Source organism: Phyllostomus hastatus, unplaced genomic scaffold (genome assembly GCF_019186645.2).
Source record: "Phyllostomus hastatus isolate PE091 unplaced genomic scaffold, TTU_PhHast_1.1 phas_contig_152, whole genome shotgun sequence".
NCBI lineage: Eukaryota > Metazoa > Chordata > Mammalia > Chiroptera > Phyllostomidae > Phyllostomus > Phyllostomus hastatus.
The window spans coordinates 16653863-16672936 of NW_025333622.1; the positions used below are offsets into that span (position 1 = coordinate 16653863).

The following is a 19074-nucleotide window of genomic DNA, read 5'->3' on the forward strand; positions in this document are numbered from 1 at the left end:
GATGAGTGGACACAACAACTATGGGACACTTACACAATGGAATACTACTTGGCTATAAAAAAGAGGAAAATTTTGCCCTCTGTGACAGCTTGGATGGACCTGGAGAACATTATGCTAAATGAAATAAGCCAGTCAGAGAAAGACAAATGCCACATGATTTCACTCATATGTGGAATCTAATAACCAAACTGAACTAACAAGCAAAATAGTGACAGACTCATAGATAGAGAGCGGGATACAGCTAAGAGTAGGGGGCTATAGATAGGGACTATAGGGATTCAACAAAAAGGAAAAAGAAACCATGGACATAAATAACAGCATGGTTGGTGACTGTTGGCTGGGAAGAGGTATTAAGAGGAATAAATGGTCATGGAAAAAATACAATGAAAAATCAAAAAGCCTTGGCTGGTGTGGCCCACTGGTATTGAGTGCTGGCCTGTGAATCAAAAGTTGCTGGGTTAATTCCCAACCAAGGCACAAGCCTGGGTTATGGGCTAAGTCCCAAGTTGGGGGCATGCAAGAGGCAACCAATCTATGTTTCTCTGGCACATCAATGTTTCTCTCCTTCTCTTTCTCCCTTCCTTCCCCTCTCTCTAAAAATAAATAAATCTTATAAAAATGAAAAAAAAAAGAAAATTTAACAGCTTATCAACAAATCATCTATTACTTATTTAGGTTTCTAGAATGTCTTTAGAGAATTAGCAGGTTCTATTTTCACAGAAAACACCATAATTAAATTAAACAGCCCCAGGGTGAGAGAAAGGAGACTCAGATTCATTTCTAGGACTCATGCCAGGATTCCGTGTGTTTAATCTGTCCTTGAACTGGCCTGTCCCCATTAATCAAAGCAACTGGTTTTCTGGGAAAATAACATGTTTTCATGACGTAAAAAATCAGATATTGAAGGGAAACTATGGTGTCGTGGGGAAATGAGAGCAAATACTACATTTAGCTGTATTTTCTCACTTTTTGTTGTATTATATGAAAAGTAATAGACCAAAGTCTTGCTCTCTTTCTGAAATTGTACCTGGTTAAACAAGTTAAACCAATGTTGTGTTTACAAATCGATAGGAAGTAACTTCAGTCCTGATACCAATACTGAATTTGTTTGTATATTAGACTCAACATGACTTATATACGTATTCTTTATAACATTGTGTTACTGAAAACACAATGCAAATAAATTTTCCAGAATACATGGAAGCTTCTATTACTCAAGAAATAAAACATATAAATCAATATAATGTTTAAGAAATGTGTACTTGGCTTCTATCTTTACAAAAATCAAACTTAGGAAGTACACCAGGAACTAAACAAACCCAGACCCACTGAGTCCACTTCAGTGCCTGGTACACAGAAGGCTCATGCCAGGTTTGGAATTAACAGTGACTGTGTAACCAAGTAATAAAACATAATTTCCCTGAAAAGCATTTTAATATTATTTTCCAAATTTAAGCTGTTGCATCTGAAAGTAAAATAATCATTAATGTTAAATTTTTTCTTATATTTTCTAGTAATCACTCTTTATAGAAGCCTTTGGGAATTCTAGGTTTTTCTTCTGAGGGAGAATAAAAGATACCTTAGTCCATATCTCATTAGTTTATTTTTATATCTCCAGGGACTAGTGTCATTTCTGTAATAGAGGAATTATTCAACAAATTTTTAAAACAGATGAGTAATTAGCTTTTATATTAATAATCCATTTCTCTGCTCTAGATCTAATTGAAGTAATAACTGAATAAGTACTTAGTGAACAGTAAATTAGTTAACTCATAAATACTACTCAACAAGAAACAATCTAAACAAGCTTGAAACATTCCTTTTCCTCCAGTCCAGGGTGGCAAGTTTCACTGACTGCAGATTTTGAGATCAAGCTTAGTTTTCCTCAGACTTTATTATTCTAAAAAAATGATATGATGAAATGGCCCTTTGGTACCTACATCTTCAATTGAGAATATAAGTTCTATTCTCTCTTTGGTTGATCATCAAAGTTGAACCAAATTGTCAATACAGACTTTTAAGTTTCCTTATTTTTGCCAGACAACAATGACTTCAAATTCTCTGCCCTTCATTCCTAATTCCCATTCCCCTAGTAGAACAAACAAAATAAGAAAGCAAACAATAAATAAAAAACAAAAACAACTACCAACATCACAACAAAAAAAAATCTCTGTATCAGTATTAGCATCATCAACCAACAAGATTAAAAAGTTACATAGTACTCCACCCTACAACAATAGTATATACAATCTTTAAAAAAAATACTTTATTTATTTATTTTTAGGGAGTGGAAGGGAGGGAGAAAGAGAGGAGAGAAACATCAGTGTGTAACAGACACATCAATAAGCTGTCTCTCAGAAGCCCACAACCCAGGCATGTGCCCTGACCAGGAATGGAACCTCTGACCCTTCAGTTCTCAGGCTAACACTCAATTCACTGAGCCACAACAGCCAGGGCAGGATATACAATCTTTTAAGTACACATGAAACATATATCAAGATAGATGATATCCTGGGCCATTAAAAAAACCCTAAAAAATTTAAAAGAACAGAAATCATGCAGAATGTATTTTACCACCATAAAGGAATAAACTAGAAATTAATAAGAGAAAGATAACAGGAAAAACTCCAAACATTTGAAAATTAAACAAGATACTTCTAAATAATCCACAGGCCAAAAAGGACATCTAAAGGGAAATTTTAAAACTATTGTATATTTAACTGAACGAAAATGAAAAGGCAACATATCAAAATTAGTAGGGCACAGCTAAATTAATGCTGAGGTCAATTTATAGTATTAAATGAATATATAAGAAGAAACTTCTCAAATCAATGATCTAAGTTCCCATCTCAAGAAACTAAAAAAAGAGCAAATTAAACCCAAAGCAAGAAAATAATAAAGGTAAGAGCACATATAAAAGAAAATGAAAACAAAAATAGAAAAAAATCAATTAAATCAAGACTAGTTTTTTTAAAACATTGATAATTTACAAACTTCTAACAATACTGATAGAAACAAAAGAAAGAAGTCACAATACACCAACATTAGGAATGAAAATATATTATTACAGTTCTAGCAGACATCAAAAGGCTAAGGGAATACTATAAACAACTTTACAGACATAAAATTGACAACTTAGACAAAAGGAACAAGTTCCTCAAAAAAACACAAACTACTAAAGCTCACACAATATGAAAACATGAAATTGATCAGGGGTCCCCAACTCCTAAGCAGCAGATCAGTGCCAGTCCATGACCTCTTAGGAACCAGGCTGTATAGAAGGTGAGCAGAGGGTAAGCAAGAGAAGCTTCACTTGCATTACCACCTGAGTTCCTCCTCCTGTCACTGACCCACTCCCCACACCCCAGTCTGTGGAAAAATTGCCTTCCACAAAACCAGTCTCTGGTGCCAAAAAGGTTGGGGACCACTGGAATAGATAATTTCATCAGCCCTTAACCATTAAGGAAATTGAATTTATTTTTTTAAAAATTCCCAAGAAGAGAAATCTCCAGGCCCTGATCAGCTCACTAAAGAATTTCACCAAATGTTTAAAGAAGAATTAATACCAATTATATGCTTTCTTTTCTAGAAAATTGAAGATGAGGGAACACTTCTGTATTCATTTCATTAAGCTATTGATATTATTACCATGATACCAAAACCAGATAAAGATAGTACCAAAACAAACAGAACTTCAGACCATTATCCCTCAGGAATATAGACACAAAAATCTTTAGCAAAATAGAATAAAGCAATACATAAAAATAATTATACATATGATTAAGTGGGGTTTAATCCAGGGATTGAAGACTGGTTCAGTATTTGAAATTTAATCAATATAATCTACCATATTAATAGGCTAAAAAAGAAAAATCATATATAATCAGGTCAATCAATACCAAAAAAGCATTTAATAAAATTCAATACCCATTCATTGTTTTAACAACTCTCAGAAAAACAAATAGAGGGGGCCTCCTCAGCTTGATAAGAAGCATCTTCCAAAAGCTTAGAGCTAACATTTTACTTAGTGGCAAAAGATGGGATGTTTTTCCCCAAGATCAAGAACAAGAGGCAAGGATTTTTACACTCACTGCTCTCATTCTAGCAACATAGTGCTAGCTCTAGCTAGTGCAATAAGGCAAGAAAATAAAAGGCAAAGATTAAAAAGGAAGAAATTGAACCATCTCTGATTGGCAAATTACAAGACTGTCTACATAGAAAATCTCGAGGACTCTACCAAAAACTCCTAGAACTAATGAATGAAATCTGTAAGGTTGCAGGATACAAACTAAACATACAAAAAAATTGTATACCTATATATAAGGAATGAACATGTGGACATTGAAATTAAAAAGATAATACCATTTACAATGTTTTTTAAAAGCTGAAATACTTAGGTATAAATCTAAGAAATCATACAGGAATTGCATGCTGAAAATTACACAATACTGATGAAAGAAAGACTCAAGATAGTAAAGATATCAATGTCTCCCAAATTCCAGCAAAAATTTTTTGTAGATATAGAGTGTTCTATGATTACTATAGAAAGGGAAATGACCTAGAATCACTAAGTAATTTTGAAAAAGAAGAATAAAATGAGATGATTAGTCTACCTAATTTTAAGACTTATATATAGTTGTAGTAGTTGAGACTTGTTATGGTCTGAGGAATAGACACAGCTCAATAAAATAAAAAAGAGAACTAAGGAACAGACCTACAACTGATTTTTGACAAAGGTATAAAAGTAACTGAATGGAAGAGGGATAGCCCCTTTTCAACAAAAAAGTGTTGAAGCAATTTGACAACCACAGGCAAAAAGAATATAACAACAACAAAAAAACCCCCATGACCTCAGTCTCACACCTAATAGAAAAATTAATTCAAATGGATCATGGACTTAAATGTAAAAATTTAAGGAAAAAATAGAAGAAAATCTTCAGAATCCAGGAATAGGCAGAGTTCTTAGACTTGACACCAGAAGTATGATCCATAAAAGGAAAAATCAATAAATTGGACCTCATTAAAATTTAAAACATTGTTCTTCAAAAGACCCTGTTAAGAGTCTAAGTAAACAAACTACAGAGTCAGAGTACATATTTGCAAACCACATTGTCTAAAAAAATGACTATTATCTTTAGAGAATTATGCTGAATGAAAAAAGCCAATTATACCTGCAGCTGCCACTTACTTTTCATTCATACATGCATACACATACACACACACACACACACACACACATAAAGTAAATCACAATATACCACAGAATTTCAATTTTATAACACTTTGAAATGAGAAAATTATATGGAGAACAAATTAGTGGTCACCAGAGGTTAAAGGAAGAGAGTGGACAGGAGGGAAATGAATATGGCTATGAAAGGACAACATGAAGAATCTTGTGAAGGAAATGTGTCTTAACTAGATCGATGTCAACATTCAGGCTGTGATACTGTACTACCATATCATGTAAATACTATTGTGCTGCATCATGCATGTGAATCAGTAACAATCAACCCATAACTAATAAAATATAGTTTAATAAAAATTAATAAAAATTTTGAAAGTCTTTGTGAATACAATTATATGTATATTACTTTAAAGCTCAAATCCCTACTCTCTTCTTTTGCTGACTCTTGCCTCTTCCCTGTCAGATGTTGACTTTTATCAACATTACTCCAGCTAATAAAAACAATCTGTGTCTTCTGCATAACCAATCACCAGGATTTGGTATGGCTTTAAATAGGAAGTTCAAAATTATTTAAAAAGATCTTCTCTTTAATATCCTAGCCTCACAACTGATGTAGACTGTTGGGGTCCGCCCTGCCTGGTCTCAGGAAGCTGTAACCCCCCATGGCTAAGGCTGAGTGAGAGATCTCCAGTCCTGGAGACACTAAGGAAACAAAACTTATTTCCCTGGCATGAACGCTGCCTATTCTGTGCCTGGCCTCCAATGCTTGATCAGTTAGCCAATGACGGGTAAGATTTCCCAAGGGGGGAATAGTCTAAGACAGTCATGATCATGAGGAGGCCTCAGGGAAGAGACTTGGGGCTGTGGAAATGAAGGGGTGGTCGACATCGACCCCTGCCCCCTCGGCTTTGTCGAAGTCTGAGTCCTTGTTCTTAGTAGTCAGAAATCCAAGTCTCCTGGCTGCCTTTGTCTCCTCTGCCCAACTTAGGCCTGTGGGAATAACAGAGGTAGTGCACTCCAGACCAGAGTTGGCGGACCCCCCGGGTAATCAGGCCTGGGACATAGAATATGCAAGATCCTGAGAGATCTGCTACCTGGAGGATGCTATTGAATTAGGATATGAAGGCATGGGCAGGAAATGAAACTAGCCTTTTAGGTCCTGTAGTCTTTTTAAGTGATAAAACCCAAAATCTCAGCCTAGAATCCCAGCGGGAGTTCTGTCAGCCTCTTTGAAAAATACCTACATGTTTGATCTTCCCTGCTAGACTGTAATCCACAAACTGTATCTGTATTCTTGATAAAAGCCTACTCAGGTGGTGACTCAGGGCGCTCTCTACTAGAGAGAGTGGCCGCTTTGTACCTATTTCTCCACAGGACTTAGTTGTCTATGTGTATATTTTTCTCATGTTTCAACGAGCATCTACAACAGGGATGGATACTGCTGGCCAGTATCCTCCACAGTAGACACATTCAGTTGAAGAACCTAGGGCTTAATGAGAGATGTCTGTCTGAATCCCAGGATAGATTACCCAGTCATGCACCAGCAAGTATCTATGGCTACCTCCCTACTAGGCCATTGATAATTAGCAGCCCTCTATCTGTAGCACTTCCTTTGAAACCATTTACCTAACTCCAGTAACATTCCCACTGTTATCAGCATTACACTGTGGGAGAAGTAGGATGCACTGCAGTTAAGACCATCCACGGGATACACCAGGGGTGGGCAGCCTTCCCAGCACCAATTCTCTGTGCTCCATCTTCCACGTGGAAGCAGCAGGTGCCATCAGATCTGCTCTGCAGGTTCTGAGATGACAGCCACCACTTTACCATTTTTCTTCTGCTTCTTGCCAAATGGCAACATGAAAACCTGAGGTAGACAATAGGCAATGCTTTCAAGTGGCTTTGTACTCAGATGGCACAACAGCCATTCCTTAGAAATCTGAAACCACTCACAAAACCTGAATTCCTCACTCTTCTGAAGTGAATGCTGCAGGATCCCCCCAACGGGGAGCATCTTCCAATTAAAAATCCATGAGAGATGTGCTCCAAGCTAATTCTTTTTGAATCCTGCAGCAATGAGTTTGTACAAGGAAGAGAACAATTCAATAACCATGTGTAATAGCTGGTCACTGCATGGTCCAGTTCTCTTTAAAACAATCACATAGAAGAACACTTCTTGTTCACCAGAAAGAGTAATACAAACATAGGCTTTAGAGAGTTTTATTTTGTTTTGTTTTAAATCCTTTCTCAGTAATGACTAAAGTGCTCCCCATTCTTCTCAGTTGACCTGGAAGTATACAGAGAAGGCAGCTGTCCAAGTTCAGTATGACAAGGGCTCAGGAACCCTCCTGCTGAACCAGGTCTCTTTTCACAATGGCCTGTTTATCCCAGACTGGTGTACACAGATCCCACTGTCTTTATCTCACAAGAAAAGTGTTCCAATTAACATAAGGTGTTCTTAAAATTCCCCAACCCAAGAAAAACAGATGTACTGTGTACAGAGTAAGATCTGGCGTCTACGGAGAACTTTCTAGGAAAGCCTAGAAAACAGTACTGTCCTGGTGCAACAGGCATTTCACTGTTCCTTTAGAGATTCCTTGTCCTGGCAGAAAATAAAAACTAAAAAAGATTAGTAGTAGCTACCCACAAAAATATGAAAGGATATTAGACCCCTATAGCAAAAAAATCAACAAAAATGTCATCTACTTGAACAATTCAAATTTAGAAGTTCACCATGCACTGAAATATAATAAATCACTATGTTTTAGAATAATTGTTGCACAGGGTTTGACTTAATCTCAGCAGACTTAAAAACAGCCCCCAGGAAGTTGGTGTGATGAACTTCCTGCAGATGCACTAATATGAAAGTGAAAACAACCTATCAAATTAGGCATATTTAAATAGGCAGTGGCAGTAGTATAATATGGTTTGACCTACCCACCTGTAAGCATTGACCTTAGAATACTAGACCCTTCTCACTTATCTTTACCTCTTGAAGCTTCTGAATCAACATCCATTCAGGGTAGGCACTTTGTATAAAGGGTCAGATTAGAAATAAAGATTAGGAAAGGCAGAAAGAGTTCTTGCTTCCTCCTATGAGATTACCTTTATATCATTAGGATACCAGACAACATTCCCTGAGCTCTCAGTATGTTTCTTAACTTTGGTTGGAGCCATGAGGAGCCAAGATGGTCTGCAGGCAGAACAGCAGACAGGGACTGATGGAACACTCATACCCTCTCACTTCTCCTGGGTGCCCTACTCCTGGAAGCTCAAGATCCTGGCCTGAAAAGAAAAGTCTATGGGAGGTTAACCTTCATCAACCTCTCCCCATTCAACAGAGATCAAATGAGAGAAGGTGAGACTAGAAGGGGGAGCGAGGAGGTAAGCACTGCCTGATTATTGAGACTGGATATTGTAAGTATGTGCTCAGCACCAGTCCCTCACCCTGGCCAGACTGCATCTGTGGTTTTAAACAAATGGTCTGTCCTTTCATCTGAATGAACATCATCATTATCCATGAGCCAAAATGACTTGTGGGAGCAGAAGACACTGCTGGGAACATGGCACTTCAAGACCTGAGTCTGAGATGGTGTTACGGCTTCAGATGGCTCATTATTTGAGCAGAGCTGTTTGGACCAATGCTGGCTGGTGGGGACAGCTACTGGAAATATAAGAATAATGATGGTCAGCCTGATTCCACAGCTACAAGTCTATAATCAGTCTTCTTATTCACACCTTGCAACAATTTGCCATTGAAAAACTTGATGTTAAAAAAGCTTCCACTTTTCGTATTAAGAATTCCACAGTCTTATTTACTTCATGAGACCAGGAGCCGAAGACTCAACTTGGGTTAGCATCTTATTCCATATCATACTGATGTATAAGCATATCACTATGTCTCCATCACACACACACACACACACACATGCATCCCCCAGTGGATCGTGGCCAAGAAATGGAGCTGGGACATAGAGTAAAGTTCCCAGTCCTTTTCTAGGAAGTGCAGGACACCACAGTTCTGGCAGAGTGTCCTAAGGACACAGAGAGAGACACTCTAATGTCAGAGCTGACCTTGACTTGGTAAAACAAGTAAGCTGTTCAGTAAGATAAGTCAAACAATCCACTCTGGGGAGTCTAGATTTGTGTTAGAAAGCCAAAGGTAGAAAAAGCATAGAAAGCAGGTCTGGCAGATCTTAAAACATAACATTTTAAAAATATTTTGTTTACTTTTCCTAGTGTATTTGGATTACTTGTTAATTTTTTAAATTAAAATGCATTTTTAACTTTTCTCATTTTAAATATATAATCCTTTTGAATATATATTGTTGAATGAGGGTTTGCAGGATGTTATTTCAGAAGGATCCATGGAACATTTAAGCAAGGGCAATTCCTTTGAAGGCCTGTATTTCTAAAGCCTTTTCAGTCTGTAAGTTATGTGAGTGATAATGGTAAGAGCTCACAATGGAGGCTAGTCTTTACCATAATACTGAGCTACTTGTGTGCTGGCTATGCAAAGTTCCCCAGTGTCAGATTTTCACTTTGTAAATGGGCAGCAGAACAAATATAGTGAATCAATTATTTCCATTTACAGCACACATTTAAATGTTCGGGGTCAATCTAACACTAAGCATCAGTTACTTGTATGCCCTGCACAGGAAAACCAAACCAAACCAAACCAAACCAAAAATATCACCTCACTTTTCCACAGAAAGAGAATAAATCACAAATTCACCTATTTCTCATTTCTTTAACTAATTTGACCATACTTTAGGACTGATTCTGGACTAAACCAAATTAGAAACCCACGGCACTGAAAATGATCAGAGATTTTGTTCTGCAGGCACTAACCATGGGTCACGTACCTGGTCCCAGGCAAACTGGATGTTAATAACTTGTCGGGATATTTTAGACTAATTGGAGCATGGGGTTTGACTTAATTAATCTTAGCAGGGTTCAAAGAAGGTCCATGAAATTAACATGAAAAATGTCCTTCAGATGTCCTGTTATTAAAAGTTGAACAATTATGTCACCAAAAGAGACAGGCACAGAGAAGACTGCAGTTACAAACCCAAACCAAAAGAAATATTTCATACATGCTGACACAGAAAGAGACATGTTTGCCTTTCCACACTTAGAAAGGGATAAAACTGCTTGTTTGGTGTTTGGTGCAAAGCAGGTGCTTATCAATATTTGCTGACTTCATAAAACAGTGACTGATGGTTGAATGAGCATGTGTGACAGGACAAGATATGCAACAAGATCACACATTCTTTCCAATAACAGGAATACTCAATTGTATAACACGGTAACATTTAGGTCCTACAAGACAAATCAGGTGCCAAACAAAGAGACCAGGTTGAGGGGCATACTGCGCATTTGAAAGCTAGCAGTTAGGTTCAAATAGCAGATTAGAGCAAGTACAGAATCCTGGGACACCCAAATCCCATCCCATTCCCATCCACATTGTGAAGCAGTAGGACTTCATGATTTCAGAACCTGGTTATACTCCACAAATTTAAGCGTTACTGTCAGAGCTAGGAAAATGGTGCCTGATGCTGGACAGGCTGGCCTGATGGAGGTGGGAGACGCAGGGGTGCCATGTGCTGTTTACACCATGATCTCCTGTATCCTTTAGTAGAAAATTAGATATCAAGATCTACCTCACTAGGGGTTCTTTCACTTCCCAAATCTCAGAACAGAAGATGGAACCACCAGGACATCTCCAAACAGACAGACATTCAACAAGGGTTCATCAAACAACTGAAATGGTGTCACTTTCTCCTCCTCCTCCCACAAAACTATAGAGCCTCTACCTGTAGAATTAGTCTACCAGGGTGTCTGACCTTTTGGCATCTCTGAGCCACACTGGAAGAAGAGTTGTCTTCAGCCATACATTAAATATACTGCGACACATAATCACAAAAAAAAATCTCATAATTCAAGTAAATTTACCATTGTGTGTTGGGCCATGCTCATAGCTATCCTGAGCTGCATGTGGCCCCCAAGCCATGGGTTGAACATCCCTGGAAGCATTTGCTATGTGCCAGGCACTCTTTCAAGCCCTTCACAGGGACTGATGCATTTCATTCTCTTGACACCCAGTGGTTCCCAACTTTACTACACCTGGGAAGATTCTGAAAATTTCAATGCCTAAGTCACATGCAAAACCAATCCCAGTATTTAGGGGTGGGAGTAGGCATCAATTTTTTTAAAGATCAACAGCAAAAGTCTGAAACATTTACCTAAGAAATGGGTTCCATTATTATCTATATTTTTCAGATAAGGCAACTGAGGCACAGAGAAGTTAATGCCTTCCCAAGGTCACAGAGAGGCAGGCAGCAGAGCTGGGAGCTGAACCCGTTATTTGATTGCTGCCAAACACTAAGAAGTCATGTCAGGTAGAGGTGTCACAGAAATTATGTAAATTACTATTGTGTAATGAAATGAGTAGGGAAGGCCAAAGAAATTGTAGGAATGTGCACCAGCAAAGAAGTATGAGAAACGTGGATGGCTATCAACACGAGGAAGATCTTACACAGTCCAACCGGTTAGGAACACAGTTACCATTCTCTTAAAGATTATCATGTTGCCACAGAGGAAGGGGCTCCTGGAAAGCCTATGTTTGGGGCTCCTAGCTCTGACAATAATGCTTGGATTTGTGAAATGTAATCAGGTTCTAAAATCATGAAGTCCTACTGCTTCACAATGTGGATGGGAATGGGATGGATTGGATGTACCAGGATTCTTTACTTGCTCTAATCTGCTATTTGTAGCTAACTGCTAGCTTTCAAATGTGCAGTATGCCCCTCAACCTGGTCTCTTTGTTTGGCACCTGATTTGTCTTGTAGGACCTAAATGTTACCATGTTATAAAATCGAGTATTCCTATTATTGGAAAGAATGTGTGATCTTGTTGCATATCTTGTCCTGTCACACATGCTCATTCAACCATCAGTCACTGTTTTATGAAGTCAGCAAATATTGATGAGCACTTGGTTTATGTTCTAGAACAGCAGTTCTCACACTTTAGCATGCATGAAAATCACCTGCAAAGCTGGTTAAAACACAGATTACTGGGCCCAAACCCACAGTTTCAAATTCAGTAAGTCTGAGGGAGAGCCCCAGAATTTGCTTTTCTAACAAATGCCCACCCAAGTGATGCTGACATGGAAGCACTTCCCCAGGCACACCATGACAGCCATGCAGGATGAGCTGGGAGCTACAGCCACACACATAGCTGTGTGAGGGTCCCTGGTCACCAAGTCTCTGCACCTCTGCTTATTGTGTTCCCAGAGGGTGAAATACCTCCCTCTGTCAGCTCCTGCCCCAACTTGCTCACTCCTGTTACTATTCAGCCCAGGCTATAGTTAGCTCCTCCTCCAGGGAGCCTTCCTGGATCCTAGGTCTCTGATATGCTCCCCTAACACCCTGCCCATACACCTGCTGTGCATTTCTCCCACCAGAATGTGACCTCTTCTTGAGGACAGGCGCTGTCTCTGTTTACTTTCTATCTTTGGCATCTAGCATGAGGCCAGGCACGCAAAAGGCACACAGTAAGTGTGTACATATAAGCACTCTATCCAACCAGGAAGAGTAGAAATGGAGCTGCTTTCTGAAACAGAGCTGTTTCTCTTTCAGCCATAGAGTCCCAATATATAAATGGGATGTGTTTCAAAGTATGTAAGTTGTGAGGACTGGGAATGCATTTATGTCATAGGTGGTATGAGTAAGTACTAAGGCCTGACCTCAGAAACTTGCTTAATGTGACCCAATTGTGGTTTTAACATTGAAGTAGAAGCCTGATAGTTACAGAGAACAATAATTTTTATGAAAGACTGTCGTGAAAGTTCCTATACCAGGAACACATCTCATTTCTGGCCTTTTGCCCCTCTGCCGTAAGATAATAAAATGCTGGACTCGTCTTCCCCTTGCACCTGCCCTAGATGGTGAGTGAAGATCCCAGTTTTCGACAGTCTGTGCCCTCTGTGACACGTTTCAGTCTGGCCATTCCAGACCTGTGTTCTATTTTTCTCCAGAGACAGCCTGTCAGTGCTAGAAAACAAACTCTGCCTCAATGTTAATGGGGGCTGGGGGGCAGGCCAGCCCCTCCCTCTCCCAGGTTAGCTGTGCAGAGTACTTTTAAAGGTCCCCAGTTCCATGGCTGAAACCAAACTGAAGATAATGGGAGTGAGAAGGAATTTCTGGTCCAGTTCTTGAGAAAAGGGAAGATATTTTGAGTCAGGCACATGGTCCCTGAAATTACAAAGGTGAGCTTTCATCTCTTCCACAATGACACAGAGTGGTCCTGCCACAGGAAAAATGGTCAGACGTTCTTTCAGACCAACATCAGGTCCTTTCAGGTCCTGGTTAGATGAGGTAGCAGTCCTATGTCCAAGACATTTGAACATTGTGACCACAGGATGGGTCATTACCTGGGTCCAAAAGTGTTGGACCCCAAGCACAGCAAATAGCTACAATCAAGTAGCAGAAATATATACCATTCCCTTTCTGTTCCTGGCATTGCCACAGCTCCCCAGTGTTCTCCCAGGCACATTCAGAGAGGGGCACCTGCACCAGAAATGAGGAAGGAGGAGGACTGCCCCTGGAACTCCCACGAGGCCCTTATGCTCGCAGTATCCAGGCCCCTGCTCTCATGTCCCACCTTCAGTTCAGCAAGCAGGAATTATCTAGTTTGCAAAAGGCTCTGTGGGAACACTGCTACCTGAAGGAGTGACAAGCCATGGAGGGGACAGACAATGGAAGTGCTTGAATCTCCTAAGCCAGGCAGCCCTGTGTTCAAATCTGTCTTCCCACTTACTGAGATGCTCTGGCCACAACAATGTCCCTGAACCTCCATTTCTCAACTGTGAAAGGGGAGCAGGAGAACCTAATTTACCATCTGTAAAATGATCTTCATCTGAACCACAGAGTAGACAATGACTTGAGCAAATGTTTCCTCAATTCTCCCAAGGATGGCACATAATCTCTCCCAGCCCAGAGGCATGAGAGTAAAGTTAATGACACACAATGTACACCTTAGGGCATTGGGGTTTAATTCTGTCAAGAAAGACTGATGTGGAATGAGATGAGCATCATGAGTAAACAATACCCTCCGGGTTCCCTGAGGGTTCTAGAAAGGGATTAAATAGACGGGCAGGAGCACAGCTGGGAATCAGGAGGGCATGGGTGGAGTCTTCATCCCAGAGGAGAGGGGGGTGGGCACAGTAGAGCCAACACAGCCTCAGCCACTAACCTGACATACTCTCCCTGACACTGCTCTTCCATTTGAGATGGAGAGATGAAGAAAATCATGTAATCACATTGTACTAATGCACTTTCCTCCACAAATGGAAAATACCATTAAGTATTCCAGTTACTAATTTTCAAACTACCAGTATTATATGATCTACCTCTAGAAAGCAATGTACATTTGGTGTTCTTTCCTGGTATTTTGGAAATAACGAAAATATTTCTTTCTAAAACACTTGATTTCTACATCTGCAATTTTATAGTCTCATTTATGCCACTACATGTCTCAAAAGCAAACATTTTGTCAATGTATAGCTTTCACACACACAAAAAGGAAAACCACTCACAGCTTCCATTCTCAATGAATCCTTCCAGTGCCTCTCAGCTCAGGAAAGGAAGGGGAGAGAAGGTTCACTGTTTCTAGCAGCAGGCAGAGAAGTCGACCCACCCAGCTGTAGGGCCCTGGACCAGGGCTCAGAAGACCTGCGATCTCAGGACAGGTCTACTGTCCTGCTTTTCCCTGAGATTTGTCATTCGATTTCTTGGGGCCACAGTTTTCTCATTTGTGGGATGTGAGGCCCCTTCCAGCTAGTAAAGTATAAAATTTGACCAACACTCTGCTTTAGTATTGGCAAAAGTGGAAATACTTGCTTTCAGGAAGGTGAACACTAACAAGAAATATTTGAAGAAGACTTTAAGATTACATAATGAAATAGTAATAAACAAGACACATAAAATCACAGGGCTACGAGGGACCCTAAAGTCCTGGCCAGCTAAATTGAAACTGAACTCTCAATGCACAGGAGCAGACAGTTGACAAGGGTCTTTCAGGACACTTTCTTCTGGGCCCCTGGGGCTGAGAGCACCAGAGCATTATCCTCAAGAAAGAAGGCTGAAGTGACCTGGAACTCACAGTCAGCCCAGGCAGGGTCCCCAGGCTTTCAGAGAGACAGTAGGCATTAGGTTTTCCCCATACACCATTCTACAGTTGTAGTTCTTTTGTCTTCAACTGGTGTAAATTCCAGACTAAATAAAACCTGCAAATAATGACCTCATTTCCAAAGCTGGATCCCAGCCCATGTCTGAGTGTAAAAGGTCCTCTGGCACAGAAGCTCAGTCACCTGGTGTGAAGAGGGGCTCCACCACTACACACACAGACATGAGAAACTGGGCCAATCACCTAACCAATCTGAGCTTTTTCTCATCTGTTAAATGGGGACAGTAATAGTATCTGCATTACAGGGATGTGAGAACTGATGCATTATTATTGTACATAAAGCCCTCAGGAAAATGTTGGGCACATACTGTGTGTTGGATAAATGCTACCCAACATTGATATTAACATCCATACGAACTTTATGCAAGAACTATGCATATGATGCTATTTTGGTAAGGAAACAAACAGGAACAGATGGAAAGATCCTGATGCAGAGCACTCCTGCGGAAAAGCAGGTGCTTGCTGCCTCTGCCTCCTGACACTCAAGACATTTTGAAGCAAAGATGACTGCAAGGTCAGGGAGAACTGACTGGGAAAGAGGGAAAAGAGCTTGGAATGATGATGGAGTAGGAAAAATCACAGCCAAAGGAACTGAAACAGGTGTGGTGTGGAGGTGCCCAGGCTGTTGTTGCTGGGAGAAGTAGGTAAAAGGCCAGAAAGTGCCCTGGGGGAGAAACAGGCAAGAATGAAGACACGCTCACAAGCACACGAGCACAAAAGAAAAAGGAGAGTCAAATCGCATGGAAGGAAGAATGGCACATTTAGGGGCCAAAGGAGGTAGGTGAAAATTGAATACTGGAAAATTGGAATAAGAAATAGCCACATGAAACTCTAAAGGATGGGGGGTGGGGTGGTGCAGATAACAAGGTTCAGCAGCATGTGGAGGGGCGAATAATTTCACAGGCACCGGGAGAACTTTGGAAGATGGGGGAGGGCAGACGTCAAGAGAAAAGGTGTTAGTAAAGGTGGAAAAATAAGAGTGAAATGCCTGTGCCTGTTAGCAAAGGAGAGCTAAGAACCGATAGACCTGATTGGTAAATAGGGAAGAAAACACCAATCAACAGAAAATGAGGTGGTGCTCGCAGAAAATCTTAGAAGGAGGGTGTGGGTGATAGATATATGAATTTGGATAGCCTGGGTAACAAGTGCTGAATAATTGAAATTATTCTTCTATTTTTCAACATTATTATCCAAGGCTGGGAAGAAAGCATCTGACGAAAATAGTGTCCCCCCTTCCCCCAACACTTTTGCTTTGGTTTGGTTTTCGTACTTAAAGGAAAGGGAAATTTGCTCAGGCTCTGTAACTGCACAGATGGGTGGCCCGCCAGCAGCGATCACCTAAGTTTCTCCTGACGTGGACAGCAGCGCTGGCTTCTCTCCTTGGGGCTGGTGTGGCAATTTCTCCATGTCGTGAGGAAAAATGTAACCAAACTAACTCAGAAACGACGGATGCCGGGTCCCACTGTCTTTCTCCCCAGGTGGGATCTAGAGCGAAATTTGACGTGGGAAATTTGACTAACTCCTCCAACCGCAGCCCTGCCTGTCTCCGGGGCCGGTGCAGGTCCTGCAGGTCGTCCCGCGGGAGGGAGCTGAGCGGCCCAAGGAACCCCAGCCGCCTGGGTTCCGCTCCCCGCGCCAACCTGAAGGCCTGGGCCGGTGAGTGGAGCGCGGGATAAAGTTTCAGGGTCCTCTCTAGACTTTCGTGCTGAGGAACGCCGCCTGCACGTCCACCCCCCCCCCGGGCAACGCCACTCGGCCAGCCGAGGGCGCGGAGCAACCACCGCAGGGCACCGACAGGTGGGCAGCCGGGGGCTCCCGGAATCCGACAGGAGGCTGCGGCAGGGAGTCCTCAGGCTACAGACACCGAAGGAACGCGACCGTGCGTGCGGAGCTAATCCTTCTCCCGATTTCCCAGCTAACAGCCCCGAACCACGCTCCCCTATCGCAGCCTCACCTCGCGTGGCCCCCACTCGGCGAGGCCTCCAAAGTCAACGGATGCAAGACGCCCCTTCGACGCAGGGCTGATCCGGGTCCCGCAGGCTCCAGGTCCCGCGGGCTCCGAGCACGCTGGGCTCTCGGAGTAGCCTCGGCACTCGAACAGGTCTCTAGGCGGACTGCGTGTGCTGGAGAAAGCGCTGCGCCGAGGGTTCGCCCGCGCTGCAGCTGCCGGGCTCCCCTCCGCAGCCACGCCCCGACCCGGCCCCCAGCCGCGGGCCACGCCCCTGGCTCGGCTTCTCCCTCCCCACCCCCCCCACCCGCCCCCTTCACGCGTTGGTCTTTGGCCTTCTACAGGCCACGCCCCCAACCAGCGACCACACCCCCCTCTTGTCAGAACTCTGCGGGAGCTAGCTCCCCCTCTCCAGCTCCGGGCCAAGCCCCCAGCCGGGCTCCAGCCCGTTGCCCACCTACCACCGCAACCACCAGGCTCCCGGCCCCACAATCCTCCCAGCCAGTCTCACCCCCACCCCCTTCTCCATCAGAGTATCTTCTTCCCACAACCGAGGGCCACCTCTGGGACACTCAGGCAACCGCCCCCTACTGCCAACTCGCCCCACGTCAGCCTGGGCGCGAAGTTCACTCTGGCCTAAGGCACTGTGGTTGCAGTTTTCTGAGCAAAGGAAACGCGAGGGGAGGATTTTTTAACCTACGGGTTTCCCTAGGGCCTAGGGCAAGGCTTCTGGGGACTGCATCAGTGAAGTCACTCAAAAAACTATGGCCTTTGCTGTTTGGCTCAAAGCCTAATCATTAATTAACATGAAAACCAGAGGCAAAGCGAAGCCTTCTGCGCTAGGATCTGGGGCCCAAAAGTTCCGTCATTGTTTCCCGATATGAAGCTCATGTAATTCATAAAAGAAACACATTCTTTTAAAAAGTGTTCATTTTTTAGATGACTCATTTAAGTGGTTATGTCAGCACAATTATTATACATATGTAATACTTTTATTATCAAGGAAGAGTAATAACCATTTTTAAAGTAAAGAACATTTAAATTATTAATTACCCAATGAAAAATCAGAATTCATTTTATTTTTGCTTTTTTAAATAGTGAAAAAACTTCTGTATGATACTCGAAACGGTGGATACATTAGTTAAAACCCACAGAATATACAACACAAAGAGTGAACCCTAGTAAACTCGTTCATTACAATGTATCAATTTTGGTTCATCATTTGTAACAAGTGTACTGTACTGTGGAAGATGTCAGTAATAGAAGAAACTGGGGGACAGGGAGTGAGAGAGTATATGGGAACTTTGTACTTCCCACTCAGTTTTTCTGTAACCTTAAAATTGCTCTAAAAAACAGCCTATAAATTAAAGCACACACTGCCCTAATGGGGTGGCTCAGTTGGTTGGAGCATCAGAAAGGTTTCAGGTTGGACTCCCAGTCAGGGCACATACCTAGGTTGCAGGTTAGATCCCAGTACAGGTGTGTATGAGAGGCAACCCATCAATGTTTCTCTCTCCCTCTCCCCCTCACTCCCTCCCTCCCCTCTTTGTCTCTCTCCAAAATCAATACACATATCCTTCACTGAGGATTAAAAAAATTAAAGTGCATACCAAAATATTAATGCTAATCTCTGGGTGGTGGAAATATGAAAATTTTTATTTTGTTGTTTAAATAGTTATTGAAGTTCAACAAA

At 41.7% G+C, this 19074-nt stretch overlaps 1 protein-coding gene across 1 annotated transcript in view; it reads right to left on the reverse strand.

Moving 5' to 3' along the window:
- The window catches only part of SPATA13 (spermatogenesis associated 13), a 160714-nt gene extending 143110 nt beyond the window's left edge, over window positions 1–17604 (reverse strand). The window contains exon 1 of the mRNA XM_045830428.1: window positions 17388–17604. The gene's annotated coding sequence lies outside the window, so the exon portion shown is untranslated. The remainder of the gene's footprint in view (window positions 1–17387) is intronic.
- Window positions 17605–19074: the final 1470 nt, after the last annotated feature.